The sequence below is a fragment of the Rhinopithecus roxellana genome, chromosome 14 (assembly GCF_007565055.1).
Source record: "Rhinopithecus roxellana isolate Shanxi Qingling chromosome 14, ASM756505v1, whole genome shotgun sequence".
In the NCBI taxonomy this organism is placed as follows: domain Eukaryota; kingdom Metazoa; phylum Chordata; class Mammalia; order Primates; family Cercopithecidae; genus Rhinopithecus; species Rhinopithecus roxellana.
This window is the reverse complement of record NC_044562.1, coordinates 80,380,153-80,405,512: the sequence shown is the minus strand read 5'-3', so window position 1 is coordinate 80,405,512 and position 25,360 is coordinate 80,380,153. Positions and strand designations below refer to the sequence as shown.

General features: G+C 38.6%; 1 long non-coding RNA gene across 1 annotated transcript in view; it reads right to left on the bottom strand.

The window, feature by feature from the left end:
- The window catches only part of LOC115893146, a 76,444-nt gene extending 64,797 nt beyond the window's left edge, over positions 1 to 11,647 (bottom strand). The window contains exon 1 of the long non-coding RNA XR_004053083.1: positions 11,597 to 11,647. This is a non-coding gene — a long non-coding RNA (uncharacterized LOC115893146). The remainder of the gene's footprint in view (positions 1 to 11,596) is intronic.
- Between the last annotated feature and the right edge of the window lie 13,713 nt (positions 11,648 to 25,360).

Here is a 25,360-nt window from a genome sequence, read left to right as displayed (position 1 = left end):
GCTATGAACTTTCCTCTTAGCACTGCCTTTGCTGCGTCACAGAGGTTTTGATCGGTTGTGTTACTACTGTTGTTCAGTTTGAAGAATTTTTGATTTCCATGTTGATTTCATTTTTGACACAATGATCATTCAGGAGCAGGATATTTAATGTCAATGTATTTGCATGTTTTTAAAGGCTCCTTTTGGAGTTGATTTCCAGTTTTATTCCACTGTGGTCTGAGGTAGTACATGATATAATTTCAGTTTTCTTAAATGTATTGAGGCTTGTTTTCTGGCCTATCATATGGTCTATCTTGGAGAAAGTTCCATGTGCTGTTGAATAGAATGTATATTCTGTGGTTGTTGGATGGAATGTTCTGTATGTATCTGTTAAATCCATTTGTTCCTGGATATATTTTAACCCATTGTTTCTTTGTTGACTTTCTGTCCTGATGACCTGTCTAGTGTTATCAGTGGAGTACTGAAGTCCCCCACTATTACTGTGTTGCTGACTATGTCATTTCTTAGGTCTATTAGTAACCGTTTTATAAATTTGGGAGCTCCATTGTTAGGTGCATATATGTTTAGGATTGTGATATTTTCCTGTTGGATAAGGCCTTTTATCATTATATAATGTCCCACTTTGTCTTTTTTAACTGCTGTTGCTTTAACCTTTGTTTTGTCTGATACAAGAATAGCTACTCCTGCTCACTTTTGGTGTCCATTTGCATGAAATGCCTTTTTCCACCTTTACTTTAAATTTGTGCAAGCCCTTATGTGTTAGGTGAGTCTTTGAAGGCAACAGATGGTTGATGAATTCTTATCCATTCTACAATTCTGTATCTTTTAAGTGGAGGATTTAGGCCGTTTGCATCCAATGTTAGTACTGAGATATGAGGTACCATTGCATTCATTGTTACATGTTGCCTGTGTACCTTGGTTTTTTGTTTTTAGTTTTTGTTTTTTAAATTGTACTTTTGTTTTATAGGTGCTGTGAGATTTATGCTTTAGGCTCTGTTTTGATGTGTTTCCAAAATTTGTTTCAGTATTGAGAGCTCCTTTTAGCAGTTTTTGTAGTGGTGGCTTGGTAGTGGCAAATTCTTTTAGCATTTGTTTGTCTGAAAAAGACTGTATCTTTCCTTCATATATGAAGCTTAATTTCACTGGATACAAAATTCTTGGCTGATCATTGTTTTGTTTGAGAAGGCTGAAGATAGGGCCCCAATCCCTTCTAGCTTGTAGGGTTTCTGCTGAGAAATCTGCTGTTAATCTGATATGTTTTCCTTTATAGGTTACCTGCTGCTTTCATCTCAAAGCTCTTAAGATTCTTTCCTGGGCTGGGTGAGATGGATGACACCTGTAATCCCAGCACTTTGGGAGGCCAAGGCGGGTGGATCATGAGGTCAGGAGATAGAGACCATGCTGACTAACACGGTGAAACCCTGTCTCTACTAAAAATACAAAAAATTAGCCGGGCGTGGTGATGGGCGCCTGTAGTCCCAGCTACTCCGGAGGCTGAGGCAGGAGAATGGTGTGAACCTGGGAAGCGGAGCTTGCAGTGAGCCAAGATTGCGCCACTGAACTCCAGCCTGGGAGACAGAGCAAGACTCCGTCCCCAAAAAAAAAAAAAAAAAAAAAAAAAAAAAAAAAAAATCTTTCCTTAATCTTAACTTTAAATAACCTGATTACAATGTGCCTAGGCAATGATCTTTTTGCGATGAATTCCCAATTGTTTTTGCACTTCTTATATTTGAATGTCTAGGTCTCTAGGAAGGCGGGGGAAGTTTTTCTCGATTGTTCCCCCAAATATTTTTTCCAAACTTTTAGATTTATCTTCTTCAGTAACAGCAATTATTCTTAGATTTGCTCATTTAACATAATCCTCGGCTTCTTGGAGGCTTTGTTCATATTTTCTTATTCTTTGTCTTTGTTGGATTGGGTTAATTCGAAGACTTTGTGTTTGAGCTCTCTAAATTTTTCTTTTACTTGTTCAATTCTATTGCTGAGACTTGCCAGAGCATTTTGCATTTCTATTATTGTGTCCATTTTTCCTGAAGATTTGATTGATTTTCATTTATGCTATCTATTTCCTTGAATATTTCTCCCCTCACTTCTTGTATCATTTTTTAATTTCCTTGTATTGGGTTTTGCCTTTCTCTGGTGCCTCCCTGATTAGCTTAACGAATAACCTCCTGAATTTTTTTTTTTCAGTTAAATCAGGGATTTCTTCTTGGTTTGTATCCACTGCTGATGAGGTAGTGTGAATTTTGGGGGTTGTTAAAGAACCTTGTTTTGTCATATTACCAGGGTTAGTTTTATGGTACCTTCTCATTTGGGTAGGCTCTGTCAGAGGGAAGGTCTAGGGCGGAAGTCTGTTGTTCAGATTCTTTTGTCCCACAGGCTGTTCCCTTGATATAGTACTCTCCCCCTTTCCTATGGATGTGGCTTCCCAAGAGCTGAACTATAGCGATAGCTGTCTCTCTTCTGGGTCTAGCCACCCAGCAAGTCTACCAGCCTCCAGACTGGTACTGGTAGTTGTCTGTCCAGAGTCCTATGATGTGAACTGTCTGTGGGTCTCTCAGCCATGGATGCCAGCACCTGTTCCAGTGGAGACGGCAGAAGGGTGAAAAGGACTCTGTGAGTTTTCTTAGCTTTGGTAGTTTAATGCACTATTTTTGTGCTGGTTAGTCTCCTGCCAGGAAGTGGCACTTTCCAGAGAGCATCAGCTGTGGTACTATGGAGAGGAACAGGTAGTGGGCAGGGCCCTAGAACTCCCAAGAGTGTATGCCCTTTGTCTTCAGTAACCAGGGTGGGGAGGGAAGGACCATTGTGGTTGGGTCAGGTCTAGGTGTGTCTGAGCTCAGACTCTCCTTGGAAGGTTCTTGCTGTGGCTGTTGTGGGGGATGAGTAGCTGCTGTGTCCTTTAGATGAGCTGTGTGTTCTCCCTGATGTCATCCACCCCAGCTCACTTGATTTATCACCATTACCTGCCTTCCGCACAACTTTGTAAGAGATGTACCTCTACAAATTTGTCAGAGAAGAAGAGGAGTTCTCCAGGTGAAGAATGGTGGGACGAGTGTTGCAGGCTATGGAAACAGCATCTAGAGAGGTCCTGGATCAGGAAAGAGCCTAGACATTCAAGGAAATGGAAGAAAGACAATGTGGGTAGAGCAGAGTAAACCAAAAGTGGAATTAGAGATGATGCTGGAGCAGGAGGGAAGACCAAGCCATACAAAGCCCTGTAAGTTAAATTTGTGATTTTTTAGGTTTAAGCTTAGATCAGTTGTTCTTAAAACTTAGAGTAAGAATTAAAAGAAGAGAGTCTTAGAAAATGAAGATTCTGATGAAACTATTCTAATCTACTAGAAATCTGCATTTTTAGTAAGAATTCTGTTTGAGAATATCCATTTTTAATAGAAATCTCAACTGGGTACAGAACACACTTGGAAAGCCTTTAAAGGGTTTTGAGTAGGGAAACAACATAACTTGAGTTTTAACCATGTGGAAGGCTGTGTCAAAAATGGACTCAAGTGAAGCAAATATAAAGCACTTGAGGTTTTTTTGGAGGGGTTGAGGGAGGCCTTTATTTTCCCCATTAATTTTGTTATAGTCTTATGAAATTTTTATCAACATAAAATTCATATACAATAAAGTTGACCCCTTTACAGCGTTCAATTCAGGCCTTTTATTGTATTCACAAAATTGTACAGTAGTCACCATTAACTAATTCCAGGACATTTCAGCACCCCTTAAAATAAAACCTCATATTCATCAGCAGTCACTGCCTCTTTTCCCCTCCTTTTGGCCTCTTTCTAAAGCATGAATCCATTTTTGGTCTCTATGGATTTACCTATTCTAGACATTTCATGTAAATGAAATCATGAAATATATGGCCTTCTATGTCTGGCTTCTTTCACTTAGTACAATGTTTCAACGTTTATCCATGTTGTAGCATGTAAAAAAAAACTATTTTGTATAATGTTAAAAAAATAATATTCCATTGTATGGATGTACCACGTTGGCATAAATTTTCCTTGGTATTCTCTACAAACCTTTTCAATGTCTGTAGCTTGGGTAGTGATGTGTCCCTCTTTTCTTCTTAATTTTAGTAATTTATGTCTTCTCTGTGGTAAGTCTAGATCAAGATTTATCAGTTTTGTTGATCTTCGCAAAGAACCAAGTTTGGGCTTCATTAATTTTTCCCTACTGATTTTATTTTCTATTTTGTTAATCTTCATTTTGGTCTGTATCATTTCCACACTTCTGTTTACTTTTGGATTTATGTTTTTGTTTTGCTGTTTTTCTAGTTTCTTATGGTAAATGCCAGATTATTAATTTTAGACCTTGTTTCTTTTCTAATATAGACTTTAGGCTATTTCACTTAAATGTCTGTGTTAGCCACATCCCATAAATTTTTATATGTTTCATTTTCTTTTCATTCAGTTCAAAATATTTTCTAATACTTCATGATTGTTTTTCTTTGACTCATATATTTTTTAGAAGGGTGTTGTTTAGTTTTTAAATATTTGATGATTTCCCAATGTTCTTTCCATTGCTGATTTCCAATTAAAATGCACTGGGATTTGGAAGTATACTTTGAATGATTTTATTGATTTTAAATTTATTGTGATTTGTTGTTTTGTAGCCAAGTACATGATCTATCCTGGAAAACGTTTCATGTGCTCTTGAAAATAATTACTATTTGGTTCTTTCTTATAATTTTTCTTTTTTTATTGATATTCTTTATTTGGTATGGCATTGTTCTTATGTTTTGGTTTACTTCTTTACATAATTTCCTTTAGTTCTTGAATATATGTGTAATATTTAATAGCTGATTTAAAGTCTTTGCCTAGCATATTCAACATATGGGTTTCTTTTGGGACAGTTCCTATTGACTGTTTTTATTCCTCTAAATGAGCAGTACTTTCTGGTTTCTATGCATGTGTCATAACCTTTTACTGAAGCTGGGTATTTTAAATAATATAATGTGCCAACTCAAGAAATCAGATTTTCCCTTCTCTCCCTTCCCAGGGTTTGTTGTTATAGATGTTTGTTGTGGTAGTTGTTAATATATTTGTTTGTTTAGTGGTTTTCCTGAACTAACTCTGTAAAATACTCTATTTCGTTGTTGTGTGTGGCCACTGAAGTCTCTAATCAGTAAGGTTAATGGCCAGTTAGTGATTGGACAGAGCTTCCCTTAAATGTCTTGAACCAATCAATATATTTTCTAGACTTTGTCAAGGACCTTTGTGTATGTTGGGGCATGCTTTCAATGCTCTGGCAGTCAGTTTATAGCTCTGCCTCAGCCTTTACTTCCTGCTTATTGAGAGCTTCAAAGTTATCCAGAGGTGTGATCATCAGGCCTACTTGGGCATGTGCATAGTCTGGTACATACATGTGGCCTTTTAGATTCCAAGGAATATGTTGAAGTCTTTTTTTTTTTTTTTTTTTTTTTTTTTTTTTTTTTTTTTTGAGATGGAGTTTTGTTCTTGTTGCCCAGGCTGGAGTACAATGGAACAATCTCAGCTCACTGCAACTTCCGTTTCCCAGGTTCAAGCAATTCTCCTGTCTCAGCCTCCTGAGTAGCTGGGATTACATGCACATGCCACCACACCTGGCTAATTTTTTGTCTTTTTAGTAAAGACAGGGTTTCACCATGTTGGTCAGGCTGGTCTCAAACTCCTGACCTCAGATGATCCGCCCACCTCGGCCTCCCAAAGTGCTGGGATTACAGGTGTGAGCCACCACACCCAGTCATGTTGAAGCTTTTTAAAGTCTCTATGGACATTTCATTCTCAAGGTTTTCCTTTGAAGATTTTTGGTCAGACCCTTGTTAGTTCCAACTGGTAACCCTGCCTCAGGCAACTGTGTTGTTAAGCAGTTGCTGCTGATTGTCTTTGATAAATGCTCTGTAGGTAGGGCTATTTGCATAAAGTGAGAACTGTGTCAGGTTTAACTAATGCAAGCCCTGAGAATGGAGCTAGAAAGGTCAAATAGTGACAATTCTTTGGTGACTGGATATTTGGGGAGCTTCAAATTCATTATGTCTCCTCCAGTGACTTCTAGACTGCTTGTTTCCATAGCAAACATAGTTGTGAGGATGCTGGTTTTTAAGACTACTGCAGAGCTAGGAGGAAAGGGATGGGTTTAGGCAAATTAAAACCCCACGATTCTCACTGTTCCTATCAAGATTCAGCCATATTTCCTAAATAAACAGTCCTCAAATTGTTGCATGCCTTTAGTTAATTTACAAAGTTCTGACAAAGTTAATTTTGACATTTGACAGTTTTTGCTAGTATTTTCATTGCTTTTATGGAGAAAAAGCTTTTCTATTCTTTTTTTTGAGACAGGGTCTCACTATGTTGCCCAGGCTGATGTGCAGTGTGGGCAATAATGGCTGATTGCAGCCTCGAACTCCCAGGTTCAGGTGATCCTTCTGCCTCAGCCTCCTGGGGAGCTGGGACTACAGGTATATGCAACCACACCTTGCTAATTTTTTTAAATTATTATTAATTTTTTTGTAGAGACAAGGTCATGCTATGTTGCCCAGGCTGGTCTCAAACTCTTGGGCTCAAGTTATCCTCCTACCTTGGCCTCCCAAAGTGCTGGAATTAGAGGCAAGAGTCACCACACCCAGCTGAGCAGATTTTCAGAGGTCCTTATTCCACTATTCTGGAAAATGATTGCTGCCATTTCATTGATTCATTCACTCATTCACACAGTAACTGATAAATCAATGTTTTTCATTCAACAAATATTTATTGTTATTTGTTGTATGTCAGAGTATATTCATAATCTCAGTACGCAAAGATTAACAAGGTAGGGTCCCTCCCTGAGGAGATTTGAATGTATGGGAACAGAGGAAACAAAAACACTGGAAGTAAATCCTGGTGGTATAACATGATGATTTGTGGAACAGTAATACGTAAAGAATATAATGGAAGAGTAAATGGGAGAGCAAGTCACTCCATGGTAGCTTTGTGATAACTACTGTAGAATGGGTAATTTCTAAGCTATGTAAATGAGTAAAAGCTTACCAAGGTGGCTTTTTACCAATGAGTAAATGACTAAAACGTATCAAGGAAGAGAGCAGATACACCAGAGGGAGAGAACGGTGTGAGCAAAGACAGAGATGAAAATGCCTGGAAGTTCATTTGACTGAAACATTGTGTTGAAAGTTGGCTGCTGTAGAAAATAGGTAGTATTGAAAGATTTTAAAGCAGAGTAGGTAGTATGGTAGTGAAGACTGGATCAGATTAAAGAGCTATATTTGGACTTGAGTAGAATGGGTTTAGGTTGTGACTCAAGTGCAGGACCGAGGGAGCGGGTAGAACAACATTTTCAGCATTCACGTCTCAGAGTTCCTCCTTGTCAATATAATTTGTTAATATTCTTTGTGAGATAGATGAGTTCTTGCTTTGTACAATAGTCTAGGTGTGCTTAGTGGTCCATCACCCCAAAATCACCTAAGCTCGAGAATGCCAGATTCATATTAAGCCTACAGTCAACTCAAACCCGTAAGTCTCTTTCCCATATAAGAGCAGTTGTAGCCGGGCACGGTGGCTCACGCCTGTAATCCCAGCACTTTGGGAGGCCAAGGTGGGTGGATCACCTGAGGTTGGGAGTTCGAGACCAGCCTGACCAACATGGACAAACCCCATCTCTACTAAAAATACAAAATTAGCCGGGGTGGTGGTGCATGTTTGTAATCCCAGCTACCCAGGAGGGTGAGGCCAAAGAATTGCTTGAACCCAGGAGGCAGAGGTTGTGGTGAGCCAAGATCATGCCACCGCACTCCAGCCTGGACAACAAGAGCGAAATTCTGTCTCAAAAAAAGTAAAAAAAAAAAGCAGTTGTGCTGTTCTTTTGTTACTCTTTGACTGAAGAAGTGTGTGAGGAAAGAGGAGACATGGAGGTAGAGATGGCTGCTGAGACCATTAGATGAGCTTCATTTAAATACCATTCATTGTTAATTAACCATATGATAAATTTTTTAAAACCATCTTACAGGAAGTATGAGAAAGGAAAAACCTATTAATACTACCATTCTCATGCAGTTATTATTCTGCACAGTCCTTTCAAATAATTTTCCTTTGTCTATTTTTATATATTAGCAATATTTTCCCACACTATCTTGAATCCCATTTTATTTGAAGACAAAAGCATTTCATATGTTGTTCCACTCTTTGTGTATACAGGTTGCATATCTGTTATCCAAAGTGCTTGGGACCAGAAATGTTTCAAATGATGGATTTTTTCAGATTTTGAAATATTTGCACATACATGAGATATCTTAAGGATGGAATCCAGGTATAAATATGTAATTCACTTATGTTATATATATACCTTAAACATATAGCCTGAAGTTATCTTTATATAATATTTTTAATAATTTTGTGCACAAAGTTTGTGTACGTTTAACCATCAGAAAGCAAAGGTATCATTGTGTAGCCACCCATTTGGACAATCTGTGGTTGTTTGGTCTCACCACCTTTCCTGACTCTGAATTTATATGCTAGCAATAAGCAATTATTTTCTTGTCTTTTCACATACAAGTACTTAACAGTAAAAATAAGAAATGCCATTAATGCAGTGAAAAAAGAATGCATTCCAGGTAACTAAGCAGCACAGTTGCATTGTCACCTGTGGTGTCATGTTAGCACTCAACAAATTTCAGATTTTGGAGCATTTCAGATTTTTGATGCCCAACCCATATTATTATTATTATTATTATTATTATTATTATTATTATTGAGAAGGAGTCTTGCTCTGTGGCCCAAGTTGGAGTACAGTGGCACAGTCTCGGCTCACTGCAACCTCCGCCTCCCAGGAGATTCAAGTGGTTCTCCTGCCTCAGCCTCCCGAGTAGCTGGGATTACAGGCAAGTGCCACCACACCTGGCTAATTTTGTATTTTTAGTAGAAATGGGATTTCTCCATGTTGGTCAGGCTGGTTTCGAACTCCCGACCTCAGGTGATTCGCCCACCTCAGCCTCCCATAGTGCTGGGATTACAGGCGTGAGCCACCATGCCTGGCCAATCTATATTATTTTTAGTGGATACATTATGTTTCTGCTGGGGCACATATTATAATGTAATCAAAATGTCTACTACTACCAGACAGTTCTATCAAACAAAGTGGTTTATCAGTTCAAGACAACTAAGAATCACGGGGTTAGGAAATTGTATGTTAAAACTATTTATTATTTTCCTGCCTTCAAAATAAAATGGCTACCTGCCAAACGATAGCACCAAGTTCACTGGGAATCCTTGAGTAGGGAAATAGAGTCTGCACTTCTACTTGGAGAACATCCCTTGTGTCACAAACTAGGCTTGCCTGATGATAGCCTGACTTAGCAAATACTGGCCTGTGGCATCCAGATAAGGCATTCTCTTCTGGTATCACAGAGATCGCTAGCATTTTCAGAATATCCCATTGATCTCAGCTTCCCTTTTAGAGACCTAGGTGGGTCTTTATTTCTCGTAGACAAAGAGGAACACAATGCCTGTATTTGAACAGGAACATTTATGTGGCCTCGGCAGTTATTTGCCATACTTTCCTCAAGTTTATTTCATTCTGTTCCCAGAAAAACAGACCATGGAATTGGTTAAGAGGAGTCCTGTTTATAGTACACAGTGTACCCTCTTTGCAGTCAAGGTCTCGTTTAATTTATTTTTAAAAGTAAGTACATGCTGGGAAGGACTGCTTTTCTAAAGCTTGGGAAATAAGAAACAATAGCAGACATTCACTTGCACGTTTGGAAGGGATAAAGAAATCAAAATACACTGCCAGCCTCATTTATTAGATAAGTGGCAGTATCTCACCTGTATCAATTATCAGTCAGCCAAAAACGGTATAAATTCTATTTATCCAATTCCCATTTCTCATCAAGTTCTTCACCCTGGGGGGGCACACGCAATCTCAGTTTTTTGTGACTACACAACAATCAAGCCAGAAGCTGTCTTTTCTTTTCCCTGAATAAGCTACATTTTCAAAGACACACTCCCCACACAGAGGCTTGGAGTAACCCTGGGTGCATAACCCAAAGAGAGTTTCTCTTTTGTTGAGAGGAATGGAAGAGAATAAGGTTAGGACTGAAAGGGGTCTTTGAGATCATCTAGTTCAAGGATTCTCAAATGCCTTCTATTTGCCAGTGCAAACTCACTACCAAAAACAAAAAACAAAAAATAAAAACGCACCATTGGAGCTTTTACAAACATAGATTACCACAACTCAGTCCTGGGAATTCTAACAACAGGACAATGTTCACAGTTTATTCTCCTGCTCAGCCAGGTTTGAAAACCAATAAAATAGTCCAACTTTCTCATTTTACAAATGAAAAAACAGAGGGCCAGAGAAGATGACATTCAACTAGTTACGGAGGCAAGATCAAAATGCCCAGCCCTAGTTTTCCCACTCTATCACACTGCCTTCTAAAACTATAATTACATGCTAAGTGCCTTCAAAAACAACTTGAGGGTTCACCAAGTAAAATGCAATGAGCTAAATGTTCACTCATTTGGAGAGCAAAGGAGTGTTCTCCTAAACAAAGAAAACCCAGGTAACTGATTACTTACACGGAGAATGTTAGTTTCAGTGCCTTCTGCATATCCTATGCATTCCCTCTTACCTCAGCACAGCCTCACCTACATGAGATGAAGATCCATAAGAGCAGGAGAAATTTACTCATTTCCTTTGCAAATGCTTATAAATGAATCTAAATACCTCTTATTGGACTGTGCTAGGCCTTGGAAATATAGCTGATGAACAAAAGAGACCTAATCTCTACCATAATGAGCTTACAGCTTAGTGGTGGTTAAAGATAATTAAGTAGGTAATTTGCAATTTAGTACGGCGAGAGTTATGATGAGTGGATTACAGGAGAAACCAAAATGTTAAAGCCTTTATATAAGTACAAAGGAATGGTTTTGACCAAGAGGAATTTCTTATTGATTCAGAATGGTAGGAGAAATGAAAGATATGAATATATTCATGAAGTAGATATAATTTTAGTATTTCAAAACATGCAACCAACCGACCAGTGGCTGTGGTAGAGTAAAGAGGTTGGCAAATATATTCCCCCCCAAACAACTATAATAAAGAGGTTGGCAAATACATTCCCCCAAAAAATAACTATAATACTGGCTAAAATTCTCATAGACAACCATTTCAGAGCTCTGGTAATTGACTAAAGGTAAACAACAAATTGAGAAATGCTTATTCATAAAAGCTGCTAGAACTCTATATAAGAACACTAGGTGTCTGTGGCTTTCTTGCGCATGGTGGCTCACATTCCCTCCTCCCCTTCCCCCAGCTCAGTCAGGGCAGTAATTGTGCCAGGGTGAGGCTGGCCATGAAAAGCGAGAGCCTCATTGCTGGAAGGAGGCTGACTTGATTTGGAGTAGAACATGGAAGCCCACGTCCCACTATGCCATCAGTAAAAAGTAACAGCACTGACAATCAGTGGCTCTGCTAATGCCAGGTCAGCAATGCTGGCAGCCTCAAGTTATAGTTCGAGTTGGAAAGAATCATGTGACCAGAGGATGGTCCAGAACTTTAATAGGAAGTTATTTGAAATGAGAGCTCCACAGAGGAGCTACATAAACTCTCCACACACCTCTGGTTGACTAGAAGGATGTGTGCACTCACACAGTAGATCTGGGAGGACCTAGAAAGGAATAAAAATTGAGACTGACTGGACAACTGACTGAAATTTACAAATACTTCCCAAGTCCACATACAGACCCATGAGCCAAGGGGGAAGAATTATAGGCTCAAAGTGTCTGAGTACAATCTCTAACAAATCATTAGCTGACCACTAAGCTATATAGATACAGATGTGACCCCTAAGAACCCTGGATGAAAAAATAACAATAACTGAGCAGAGACATCAGCAGCCACAAATCACAGGAAAGAAAGATTCTAAAGGGCTAAATCATCCAAGCAGACAAAATGCTACCATCAACAACCTGCAGGGAAAAAAAAATCATCATAATCCAGGATAACTACAAAATATTATCTATCATGTCCAGTGTTCAGGGAAAATAATCATAAGACATGAACAGAAATAGCCAAGTATTACCTACAATCAGGGGGAAAGCAATCAATAGAAATTGACCCTGAGTTGGGTTAGGTGTTGGATTTAGCAGAAAGCTTCAAAGCATATAAAATAGGCAATAAATTAAAGAATTAAAGGAAAATGTGATGGCAATGATTCTTGAATAGAAAAACTCAATATAAAATTTAAAATTCTACAGTTGGAAAATTAAAAAAAAATTAATAGCAGATTTGAGATGGCAGAAGAAACAATGAACACTAAAATAGGTTACTCAAAATTATGTAATCTGAAGAATACAGTGAAAGATTGAAGAAAAATGTCCCTCGGAGACCTGTGGGACAACCCTACTAGCATACATGAAACGGGAGTTCTAGAAAGGGAGGAGAAAGGAAACCTGTTTTTAAAAATTATGGCTAAACCTTAAATTTCATGAAGACAATCTACTGATCCAAGAATCTTTCAAAAAAATAGAACAAATACAAAGAGATCCACATTTAAACATCTCATAGTCAAACACTTGAAAGACAGAGACACAGAAAAAAATCTTAAAAGGACCAAAAGAAAACTAAATCATCACACACCAGGAACAAAGTATTGTTAATTAATAGCTGACTTCTTATCTGAAACTAGCAAGCACTGTTACAACATTCAAAATTCTTAACTGTTGGTGAATTAATCTATATCGAGCACAACTATTCTTCAAGAATGAAAGTAAATACATTTCTGGATAAACAAAAACTGAGATATATTGCTATCAGTTCCACCTTACAAGAAATACTAAAGTTATGTGGATTACAGGAAATAACACCAGCTGTTAAGGGGATTCTACAGAAAAAAATGAAAACTGTTAACACCTTGTATTGGGTTGGCACAAAAGCAATTGCGCTTTTTGCCATTACTTCTAAACTGCAATTACTTTTGCGCCAACCTAATACAAACATGTTTTCTTTTCTTTATGATGTTAAAAGATATAAGATTGCATAAATAAATAATTGTAACACTGTTTTATTGGGTTTGTCACATATATTGAATTAAAATAAATTCTTATATTTATGGTGCATTGATATTCAACAATGGTGCCAAGGCGATCTAATGGGGAAAACGTAGGTTCCTAAAAAATAAAGGGTCTGCAATAGTTAGACATCCTCCTCCACAAAAAAAAAAAAAGGAAAAAAGAAAAAAGATTTTAGACTGTTACTTCACATCACACTCAAAATGGATCATAGACCTCAATGTAAAAGCCAAAAGTATAGTCTGAAAACATAAATTTCAGAATTCTCAACCTGGGATGAAACTTTGGTTTTGTCAATATGATATTGTCACTAGAGAATTTAAGAACACTCAAACCCTGTCCCCGTCAACCTGGGGAAGATAAAAACACAATGAAGAATAGCTGAATAAATCAAAGCACCATTTAATAATTAACTGGGGATGGGCCCTAAATCTGAATAATGAAAACTCAGGTAAGCGAGAGAGCTTGAAATTGCACTCCCTTTCTTCAATTGGTATTTTTTCCATTTTAAGTGACAGATGATCTCTAAGCTGGCTTAAGAAAACAGAGAATGTATTAGATTGTAAATGAAAAGTTCACAGCGGGGCTGGACACTGTGCCTCATTCCAAAAATCTCCGTACTTTGGGAAGCTGAGATGGGCAGATCACTTGAGCCTGGGAGTTTGAGACCAGCCTGGGCAACATGGCCAAACCCCGTCTCTACAAAAAATACAAAAATTAGCCTGGCATCATGGTGCACACCTGTAGTCCCAACTACTCAGGAGGCTAAGGTGGGAGAATCACCTGGGCCCAGGAGGCAGAGATGCGGTGAACAGCGATGGTGCCATTGTACTCCAGCCTGGGTGACAGAGTGACATCCTGTCTCAAAAAAAGTTCACAGGTGCCTGGCTTCAGGGGTAATTTATCCTTAGCTCAATGGCACAAGACCAGGTATCTTTCCATTCATACCTTACCGCATCCCTGTGTACTGGCTCCATTCTTAAGTAGGCTGTCCCCTTGGAATTGGAAAATGCCTGCCAGGAATTCCAACACCCCATCTTCCCAGCTCAAGTCTAGTGGAAAAGAGCATTTGCTAAACAGCCCTGATAAAAAATCACACTGGTTTCTGATCCCTGAAACAAGTGCTGTGGCCAGGCCAATGTAATGCTCTGATTGCCCAGGCTGGAGTCACATGCTCCACGAGCACACAAAGAACATGAATCGAGGGTGGGGAAGAGGGTAGTTTCCCGGACACTGGGTAACTATTTCCAGAAGAGTAAATGGGTGCTAGGAGATAAAAACAACAGAGGTCCACTTAACCCTATCTTTCTACGCTAACAAATCTCAATTTGTTTCATGCGAAACACAACTAAAAAATATTCATCAGATCCAGAGGGGGAGAGAGAGAGAGGCAGTAGCCAAAAAATACATTTAAACAGCAAACTGTGAGACAGAGAGGGAGAGAGAAATGGAAGGCTAAATCCCTGCACCCCCGTGCAAAATGGGCCCTTGCCCTAATTATACCAAGCATGGGGAAGAGAAAGAAGGAAGTCCAGGAAAATTTGACAACAACCAGATGGTGGCGGCGGCCAGGTCTACTTGGAAGTAGCAGGCCCTCAAGCAGCCAACCCAGCCAGCTGCACGGAAAGAAGAGACAGAGCAAGGTGGCAGAGCCTCCTCTCGTAAGTGATTGAGTATTGGTCTTTAATATTTCAAGCCAAGAGAAAGGAAGAAACAAATTAAAGAGGCACTCTCATGACCTGATCTTTCAGTATGCAGTGATTCTGCCTACTTTGAAAGGGGGCCAGCCATCTGATGAGTATCCATCTGCCTTGGAGAGGAACAAGGAGAATTATTTTCCAAATATCTACAAATGTAGAGATGATTTCTGAAGCCAGGGATGTAAGTACGGTCCTCAGGAGTGTGTAAACTACAGAAAGGGGAGGAGAGGGAAGAAGAATGAAAGGAGATAGAGAGGTTAGAGAAATAGAGGCCTCCAGGAGGCCAAGACTTTAAGAGCAGGCTTTCTTTTCCTTCACAGGTTTTGATGGCTTTGGTTTTCAAAGTCGCTGAAGGTTGATACCAGGCTTCTCTTCTTAACTCCTGATTAGCCCACCACAGGGAACTCGAGCTTGCCTAGAATTGCACAGAGAAGATTTAGCAAATGGATGAACCACCTTATGTGTTCAACACTGAAGCCATGGACAACCCCTACAGCTAATGCAGAATACTAGTTATATCTTCTGAGTTACTGGGAAGTATTTTCTTTGAAATCTGGCCTGAGCATTACAAATCTCTTAATAATGTAAAACTTTGAGAAAGTGACCAATTAAATGCTTGCCAGAATCCTTGAAACAGATTTTCCAAGTAGGTATTATGAGAAAACAGCTAGGTGCTGGGGATAAAGCAGCCCTAGAAAGAGAAAAGTGCTCACTCTCCTCCAAGGAAGAGTATGGCAGCTAAGGGTTTAACAGCAGCAAGGAGAGGGAACCTACCAGACATGAGGCATCTGAGCTGACTGCATTTCCTAAGAGGATTCAGTGTGTGACCAGGGAGAACAGATTGGGAATGAAAACTGATTGCTTTTCAAATCTGAAGTCGACATGTAGATGAATTGTGCCAGCCTTTGGGAATATTTTATTTGGAATCTTGAGGCAAATTATATTGAAGATAGAAAAGCATAGTAAGAAGAATATTGGTGAGGAAATCATTGCTTAAAACCCCAAATCACTCACACCAGAGTTCTCATTAAAATTCTACAAAGAAGGGGCTATTACTATCTTTCCTACTTTCCGGAAAGCCAAGGCACAGAGACATTTACGTAACTTGTCTAAGGTCTAGGTAGCGGTGAAGCTAGGATTAGACCCCAGGTGGTCTTGGTGTGAGAACCAAAGCCCGAAGCCACTGTGCTAACCAAACCTGAGCTTGGTGTAGGGGTTGATATCAAACCTAACTTTGGGAGGCTGTGGACTGATCAGACATCTGTCCATACCCTGCAAATGTCTCTTGACTGGGTACCAAGCTTGAGCACCTTGAAGCTGCTTGCCTGAGCACTGATAGGCTGTTGGGAAAGGAGATGGTGGGCGGGATGAAGTGCCTGGGAGGAAGGACAACAACGACCCCCAGCTTTGAAGAACGGGATGCATTTCACACACAGCTCCAGAAAATCAGATCTGTCTTCCTTCCAAGATCCCTTGTCCCTTCACTAAGCACATTAAAGAGGAGAAAATGAATTCTGCCCATCGAAAAAGGGCACACTGTAATGAAAAACAACTTTAAAGACACTTCAGCACATAAAGTCTTTGAGCTACATCACTGACAATGGTTTACAAGTTTATTTTCAATTTGAGGTTATGCTGAGCAGACATTTCGCTCCGCGCGGCAGTAATTCAGGCGCCGCGCTCCGGCGTCATCTGCTGAGCGCACATCTGTACAGGAGTGTCTTGTCACAGATGATCAGGTGCAGATTTATCCAGACACATCATCCGCAAAATGGCCAGCCAAGGGAGCTTTCAAAATTATTTTCCTCACCGTTTTTGCTAAGTATACAATTCTAAGAAAGCAGATTTCTTGGCAAATACTTTTCTCCCTGCAGAGGAGACCACTTTGAGCAGAGCAAAGAAAGCATGAGCTTCTAGTTCATGTTTGACTTCCAGACCTGGCATTTGCTAATTGACAAGTTATGCAAACCCTCTGAACTTGACTTTCTCATTTATAACATGGGAAGAATACCTCATTTATAAAATGAGGCTGTGGGCAAAATTAAAGGAGATAATAGCCATTATCTTATATTTCACAAAAAGAGAGGATATTTTTGGTTCACTATTATGTCTCCAGCACTTACATAACAAAGGCACATAGTATTTGCTTAATAAATAAGGCTAAAAGAATAAATGTGCGAATAACACTATCTATGGAAACATATTTAGGGACATATTTCTTCCTATTTATCTATTTCCTATCTCTTCTTATTTCTTCCAAAGGAAAAAACTAGTTATCCTTCTCAGCTCCTGTTTCTTTCTTAGAGGACAGTTTTCCATGATTGTTGCAGGTCTGTTATCCTACGAATTTCTTCAAATGCTTTTTTGGTTTGGGTGTTTTGTTTCCTAAATCCTGTGCCTTTTGCTTTATTAGCTTATTTCCTTGTCTTATAATAAATCATCTTCATTGAGTTCCCTAAAAAGAACACACTGAAGCTAAATTCTTTCAGTAGTTTCATGTCTAAACATGTCTTTATTCTAGCCTGCTGTTGATACATAATTGGATCATAATTGCTTATAATTACATAAGAGAATTCTAGGCCGAAAACTTTTCCCTTTGGAATTTTACAAGCAATTTTCTATTACTTTCTATAAGCTAGTATTGCTTATTATAGAAAACTTGGAAATTGTGGAAAATCATAAGAAAGAAGATTAAAAGCTTCAGTAAGTTTACCATCCAGAGACAGCCCTATTAACGTTGTAGTATATACTCCTCTAGGACACACAACACACATACACCATATTGTATATGTAATGTTACATCGTGATTTGCTTAATTTCATATCATGCTATTCTCATGTCATTACATATAGTTGAGTTACTTTCAAGGTCCTTCTCAACCCTAAGGATCAAATATTCCATGAGTTGTTAAGGAGAGATTGTGACGTATGGATGGTTTCAGTAAAAGTAGCAGACAGTTTAGGAGTTGGTTTCATTGACACAAGCATGAAATAGAACTGCGGCAAAGGAAAGTAAGGTTAACTACCTGCCAAGTGCTTTTCATTTAGGGATCCGGAAGGTTCTCAGAGAATTAAAGACATACTACAGATGAGGCTCAATGAATCACCTGAGTATGACCTATAATCAGGAAAACACATTAGATTTGGAGAAAAGGACACACCTGGAACCCCTGGAAAAAAGACATTGTGTTCAATCTTTAAAAAGAAAGGAGGCCACCTATAAGCAAAGTATTCAAAGTCCTGAATGGGAAATAGGTAATCAGTGCCAGTTTCAAACATTTCCAATGAAAGATGACAAGTGATAAGAGAAATGCCTACCCAGCGAAACACAGAGCCTTTGGTGCTGTATAAGCACATAGCCTAAGTGGGCTTCAGAAAGCAATGAAGAAGAGGAAGGTAAAGGGAAATAGAGCAATTAGCTAGGAATGGAAAATGGTAGGCAGCCATGATGGCTCCAGCTGAGGACAAAAACAAGCAGCACTTAGGCAAACCTATCTTTGTGGTGCTGACTTCCTGTTATGGTCCTGGTACCAATTCACCCTCCTCAACCTTCTTCATTTCAATAACAATGAAAGGCAACAATGAGTTACAAAGCCATGTCAGGGCTGAAAATTAGAAATATTTATCAACAATTTGACACTCTGGAAGGAATTTCTACTAGACAAATCCCAGATGAGGCCAAGTCAGTGGAAATGACAGTGGAAAACAAATGCTTTACCATGTGAGATAGAAGAGTAGCTCCAAATGGAAGAAAGAGGGAGGGAGGGGGAGAGAGAGAGGAAAGGATGGGGAAGGAGGGGAGGATAAGGGAAGGAGAGAAACTTCCTCCTCATCTTTATCCAAATTTAGTTCCAAAAATGAATTAACAGATTTCTAGAGAGACTAGTTGGAGTTTAATTATTTTGTTCCCAGTCATCTTTTCATCCCACAGCCATGGTATCCTACTGCTGCTATAAGGAATTACCAAAATGTAGCAGCTTAGAACAGTACAGATGTATTATATTATCTTCCAGTTTTGTAAGTCAGAAGTCCTGTCTGGATCTTACTTGTCTAAAATTAAGGTGTTGGCGGGTCTGCTTTCCTTCTGGGGACCCATGCAGGATCAATCTCCTTGGCTTTTCCAGCTTCTAAAGGCCACCTGCATTCCTTGGATCACAGCCCACTTCCTTCATGTTCAAAGACAGCAACAGGCCAGGCTCACACCTGTAATCCTAGCAATTTGGGAGGCCAAAGTGAGTGATCATTTGAGGTCAGGAGTTCGAGACCAGCATGGCCAACACAGGGAAACCCCATCTCTACTTAAAAGACAAAATACAAAATTAGCCAGGCGTTGTGGCACACATCTATAGTCCCAGCTACTAGGGAGGTCGAGGCACAAGAATCACTTGAACCCGGGATGTGGAGGTTGCAGTGAGCCGAGATTGCACCACAGCACTCCAACCTGAGTAACAGAGTGAGACACCATCTCAAAAAAAAAAAAAAAAAAGACAGCAAGAATAGGTTGACTTCTGTTAAAGCAAACTAAACGTGGCTTGAGAAGGACTCCCTACTTCTGTATTTCAGTCCTTGCGGATATTAAACTAGGATAACCTAGTTTAATAGGCAGACAAGATGGAAAACCTAATTTAGGAGTAGGCACCTATAACAATAGTTGAGTCTTGGCCAATCCCAGCGCTCATACTTCAACAATTCATAGACTGCTGAGTGTTCAAAATGTAGTTCAAATAAGGCAAACACCAACCTGTAACCAATCCAGCGGTTTCTGTACCTGACTGCCGTTTTCTGTATATTACTTCTCTTCTTTTGTCTGTAAATTTGTTCTGACCACGATGCATCCCGGGAGTCTCTCTGACTCTGCCGTAAATCTGGGGGCTGCCTGATTCACGAATCATTCGTTACTCAATTTGTCTCCTTTAAATTTAATTCAGCTGCAGTTTTTCTTTAAACACTTCTCACTTTGCATCACTCTGGCCTTCTCTTCCACTTTAAAGAGCCCTCATGATTATTTTGGGCCCATCAGATAATCCAGAATAACCTCCCTGTCTCAGTCAACTTATTAGCAATCTTGACTCCACCTGCTACCTTCATTCCCCTTTGCCATGTAAAATAACGTGCAGTATTCACAAGTCCAGGATATTAGGGTCAGGACATCTTTGAAGAGGGGCCACCATTATTCTGCCTACTGCAGCCATTAAACAGGTTTTCTCAGTAAAAAGAAATGTCTTGAATTCTGGGTATGGAAGCTCCAAAAAGCATCTCCTCACTATCAGATACACAGCCTCTCTCACTGGGAAGTGGGAGATTGATTACTGGGAACATGAACAACAGAACCATATACTCATGGATTTGAGTTGTTGCTTTGTTTTAAATGAATTACTAATACATTCTCATAGTTGAAAAATAGAATACAACTACTATTGGCATATTCTTGTGCATACTATACAGTTTATGCATATTTGGGTACATGATTACAAATATATCTATATTTTATAAATAGATTTTATATGCTTACAGAAATGTTATATTCACAGCAAAATTGAGCTTAAGGTATAGAGATTTCCCATAAACCTCCTGCTCCATCCATGCATAGCTTCCCCCATTATCGCATCTTTCACGAGAGTGGTACATTTGTTACAACTGATGAACCTATATTGACACTTTATATGCACCTGAAGTCTATGGTTTACATTAAGATTCACTCATGGTGCCCTGCATTCTATGGATATTGATGAAAATATATGGAGATACATGCAAAAATATAGTGTCATACAGAGTAGTTCTACTACCCTAAAAGGATTCTGTTCTCTGCCAGCTTATCCCTCCCTACTCCCCAGTACCTGGCAACCATTGATCTTTTTACTGTCACCATAGTTTTGCCTTTTTTGGAAATGTTATGTAGTTGGAATAATGTCATATGTGGGCTTTCAGATTGGCTTCTTTCACATAGTAATATGCGTTTAGGTTTCCTCCATGTCTTTTCATGGCTTGATAGCTAACTTTGTTTTAGTGCTGAATAATATTCAATTGCTTGGATGCATCACAGTATATTTATTCACCTACTGATGGACATCTTAGTTTCTTCCAAGTTTGGCAATTGTGAATGAAACTGCTGTAACTGCCCATGTGCATGTTGTTGTGGACCCATAAGTTTTTAACTCTTTTGGGTAAATACTTTTAACTCTTTTGGGTAAAAAAAATAAAAATAAAAAAAAAAACGAATGATTCGTGAATCAGGCAGCCCCCAGATTTACGGCAGAGTCAGAGAGACTCCAGGGATGCATCGTGGTCAGCACAAAGGAGCACAATTGCCTGAATCTTATGGTAACAGTGTATTTAGTTTTGTAAGAAACCACCGAACTGTCTTCCAAAGTGGCTCTACAATGTTTCCTTCCCACTAGCAGTGAACAAGAGTTCCTGTTGCTCTACTTCCTTGGCAGCATTTGGTGTTTACAGTGTTCTGGATTTTAGCCATTCTAATAGGTGCATATTGGTATCTCATTGTTTTAACTTCATTTTTCTGATGACAGATGATGTGGAGCATCTTTTCATCTGCTTAACTGCCATCTGTAAATCTTCTTTGGTGAAATAATTCTTAAGGTCTTTGGCCCATTTTTAAATCTTTTTGTGTTCTTATTGTTGAGTTTCGTTTTCTGTGTATTAGCTGTTGTTGTCATTGTTTTCGTTTGTTTGTTTGTTTATTTGTTTGTTTGTTTTTGAGACAGGGTCTTGCTCTCTGTTGCCCAGGCTGGAGTGCAGTGGTGCCATCTCGGTTCACTGCAACCTCAGCTTCCTGGGCTCAAGCAACTCTCCCACCTCTGCCTCCCTAGTAGCTGGGGACTACTACTTGCACTACCACACCAGGCTAATGTTTGTATATTTAGTACAGACGGGGTTTTGGCATGTTGGCCAGGCTGGCCTCAAACTCCTGGTCTCATGCAATCAGCCCACCTGACCTCCCAAAGTACTGGGAGGCACTGTGCCTGCCTTTATCATTGAGTTTTAAGAGTTCTTTGTGTATTTTGGATAATAGTCCTATATTTGATATGTCTTTTCCAAGTATTTTCTCTCATTCTGTGGCTCGTGTTTTCATTCTCATGACAGTGTCTTTTCCAAAGCGTAAATGCTTAATTTTAGTTAAGACCAGCTTACTGATTCTTTTTTTCATGGATTGTGTTTTAATGTTGCAACTACAGAGTCATGCCAAACCCGGGGTCCTTTAGATTTTCTCATGTTATCTTCTATGAGTTTTATGGTTTAGGGTCTAGATTATTTTTTGTTTTTTTGCATGTGGATGTCCAGTTGTTCCAGCACCAGCTTAAAATTTTATAGCCCATTTTTGACTCCTAAATTTGCATACTCTGAACCATAATTTTTATTGTGGTAAAAAACGCATCAAATTTAAGTTAACTATTTCTAAGTGTGCAGTTCAGTAGTGTTAAGGATATTCACATTGCTGTATAACCAGTCTTCAGAAATTTTTCATCTTATAAAACTGAAACTGTATCCATTAAACAACAACGTCCTATTCCCCCTCCCCTCAGACCTAGGACACCATCATTCTACTTTATATTTTTATGAATTTGACTACTCTAGTACCTTATATAAGTGGAATCATACAGTATTTGTCTTTTTGTGACTGGCATCTTTCATTTGGCATAATGTCCTCAAGGTTCATCCATGGTGTAGCATGTCAGGTGTAGCAAGCCTTCCTTTTTAAGGCTGAATAATATTCTACTGCGTGTTTACACCACATCTGATTCATTCACTCATACAGCAATGGACACTGGGGTTGCTTCCATCTCTTGACTATTGTGCACAGTGTTGCTGTTAACATGGATATGTAACATATTGATGTTTTCATCTCATCAGGTTATAATGTGGAGATTTTTCAATATGATGGACAGACAGCTTTTTGGTTTTCTTTTTTAAAAATACTGTCACGGTATTTTTTTTTTTTTTTGTAGTTGATGGGCCACTATATAGTTAACTAACCCCATGTTAAATACATCTGTGCTCTTTTTACTTAGTAGTTTTGAAGGGAGAAAAATTGTATCCCCCCCAAATCTATTCATTTCCAAGTTTTCTTAGGAGAAATAAACAGAGAATCTCAGATATTTTAACTGAACTCTGATAAAATTAAACGCATATTTGAGTTGATCTAGAAAGAAATAAAAATACTTAATTCAGGGTTGTATAAGTCTTGATAGCTAGCATTGAAAGTGAGCAAAAGATTACATAAATATAGCTGTCATAACATGGCTACATAACTAAACATATTTCAAAAATAGAAGTTGAAGGAGAAAATCTAATATCAACTAATAGCGATTTGAAAATGATCTGAATGAAAAAGTTCAGATTTTATAACAAACACTAGAATGTTCTAACTAGAATGTGCTAGAAAAAAAATTAGAGGAAATAAAGATTTGCTAGAGTCCTTAGCCTGTGTAGAAAAGACTCAAAAGTCTTTACCCTTTTCTTGTTTTTAACAATTCAAGAAATATCAGTCAAAACATGTTTGACATAAAGATTACTACTAACAGAATTTAAAAGTATATGTATACATCACAAGTAATCAGAGAATAATGATGCCTCTCCACCTGAAATCCTTAGAGGAAGAAGAAAATGTAACAGCATTGAAAAAAATATCAAAGAAAATGAAAATAATAAGCTAGATGACAAAAGAAATTCCAACATGAAAGAAGAGAAGAACACAGTACCCTCAGTAAAGCCAAAGAACCCAAGGAGTCAAAGAGAAAAGGGTTAGGTCAAAAGAAATCTTATCTGAATAAATAAAAATTACCCAAACAGGAAAAAATAATTACAAATAGATTAAGGAAGCTCAAAACTGCCCATGCTATCAGGCCATGAGAAAAGAAAAAGGCAAGTGTTATATTTGAGACAGGAGACTGAGAACCATGTACTTGATACAAGGGAACTAGGAATGGGGATTAGCACCTCCTTCAACCACATACTAGGAGAAGAGGAAGCTCAGGGAGTTATTCCTTGGTGAGGCTGGGCATAGTCAGTCAGACACTGAAAGATCCATAAGCTCCATATTAAAACTAGAGCACATAGATATAAACTGGGAAGGACACATGGTCAGATTGGTAAAATACATATACTTCCAGAAGAAATGTGCAAAGAAAGTTATTTAAGACTCTGCTATGCTTTCTGCACACAAGAAAGATGGCAGAAGTCCACTGCCTTGAGAAAAACCTGGATGGAAAGAAAAAAGCCTCCAAAGTTAAATATTTGAAGTGTAAGATACATCTTTTAGGAAAGGACATATTTTTAGGTATCCATCTCAAGAGTGTAGAATACAATTACATAAAAGAAAGTTGGCTAATAGTATTAATACAGTTAACTTACAAGGTAGGAGAGAGGTTGTAAATGTAAAGTGAAAGACATGATCTTTTTTTTGATGATGCTATGAAAAAGACGAAAATTAATTTATTAAAAGCTGAGAATTCAATCAACGTTCATATGGAGGAGAACATTCTTTGTAATCATAATATTTCAGAACTAAAGGAAACCTCAAAGGACAGTCATACTACTACTGTATTAGAAAACAAAGACATAAAACAATCTATGAGAAGTAATGAAGGGGAGAAAATAAATCAGTTTTTAAAATATTTAACAGGTGTCTATTATTTCCATCCCCCAAAGGGGAGAAGGTGGGAAAAGAGTGAGGGTTGAAAAATTACCTATTAGGTACAATGTTCAATACTTGGGTGATGGTTACGCTAGAAGCCCAATCCTCACCATTATGCAATATACCCATGGAATAAACAGGCTGATGTACCCCCTGAAACTAAAATTTAAAATAAAATTTAAAAAAATAGTCAACAAACAGGGTGGTTGTGTGCACCTGTAGTTCCGGCACTCAGGAGGCTGAGGTGGGAGGATTGCTGGAGCCCAGGAACTCAATGCTTTATTGCACCTGTGAATAACTACTGCACTCTAGCTTAGGCAACATAGCAAGACTGCATCTCTTAAAAAAAAAAAAAAAGCCAGCCCGGCATGGTGGCTCATGCCTATAATCCCATCACTTTGGGAGGCCAAGATGGGTGGATCACTTGAGGCCAGGAGTTCGAGGCCAGCCTGGCCAACATGGTGAAACCCCATCTCTACTGAAAATACAAAAAAAGTAGCCAGACAAGGTGACAGGTGCCTGTGATCCCAGCTATTCGGGTGGCTGAGGCAGGAGAATCGCTGGCAGAGAATGCAGTAAGCTGAGATTGCGCCACTGCACTCCAGCCTGGGCAACAGAACGACACTCTGTCTCAAAAAAAAAAAAAAAAAAAAAAAAAAAAAAAAATAGCCAACAGTGGTTGGTAATGTTTCAAATATCTAATTTTCTCAATAGAAAGAGTAAAACAAAGGCTTAGAGGAGTGAATTGGCTATTCTTATTTCCAAGTGAATTTATTATGTGCATAAATAGAAAATATAAATGAAGAAATTTGAGAGGAAATGAAGACCTTTTAAAAACAGGAAGTACTTTTGTTTATAGATTGCTACAAAAAAAGAAAAAGAAAAATCAGAGAGTAAACAAAAACCAAGGTTTTTACATTTAGACCCTGAAAATAAGAAGAAAAAGAATTAGGGGGTAAA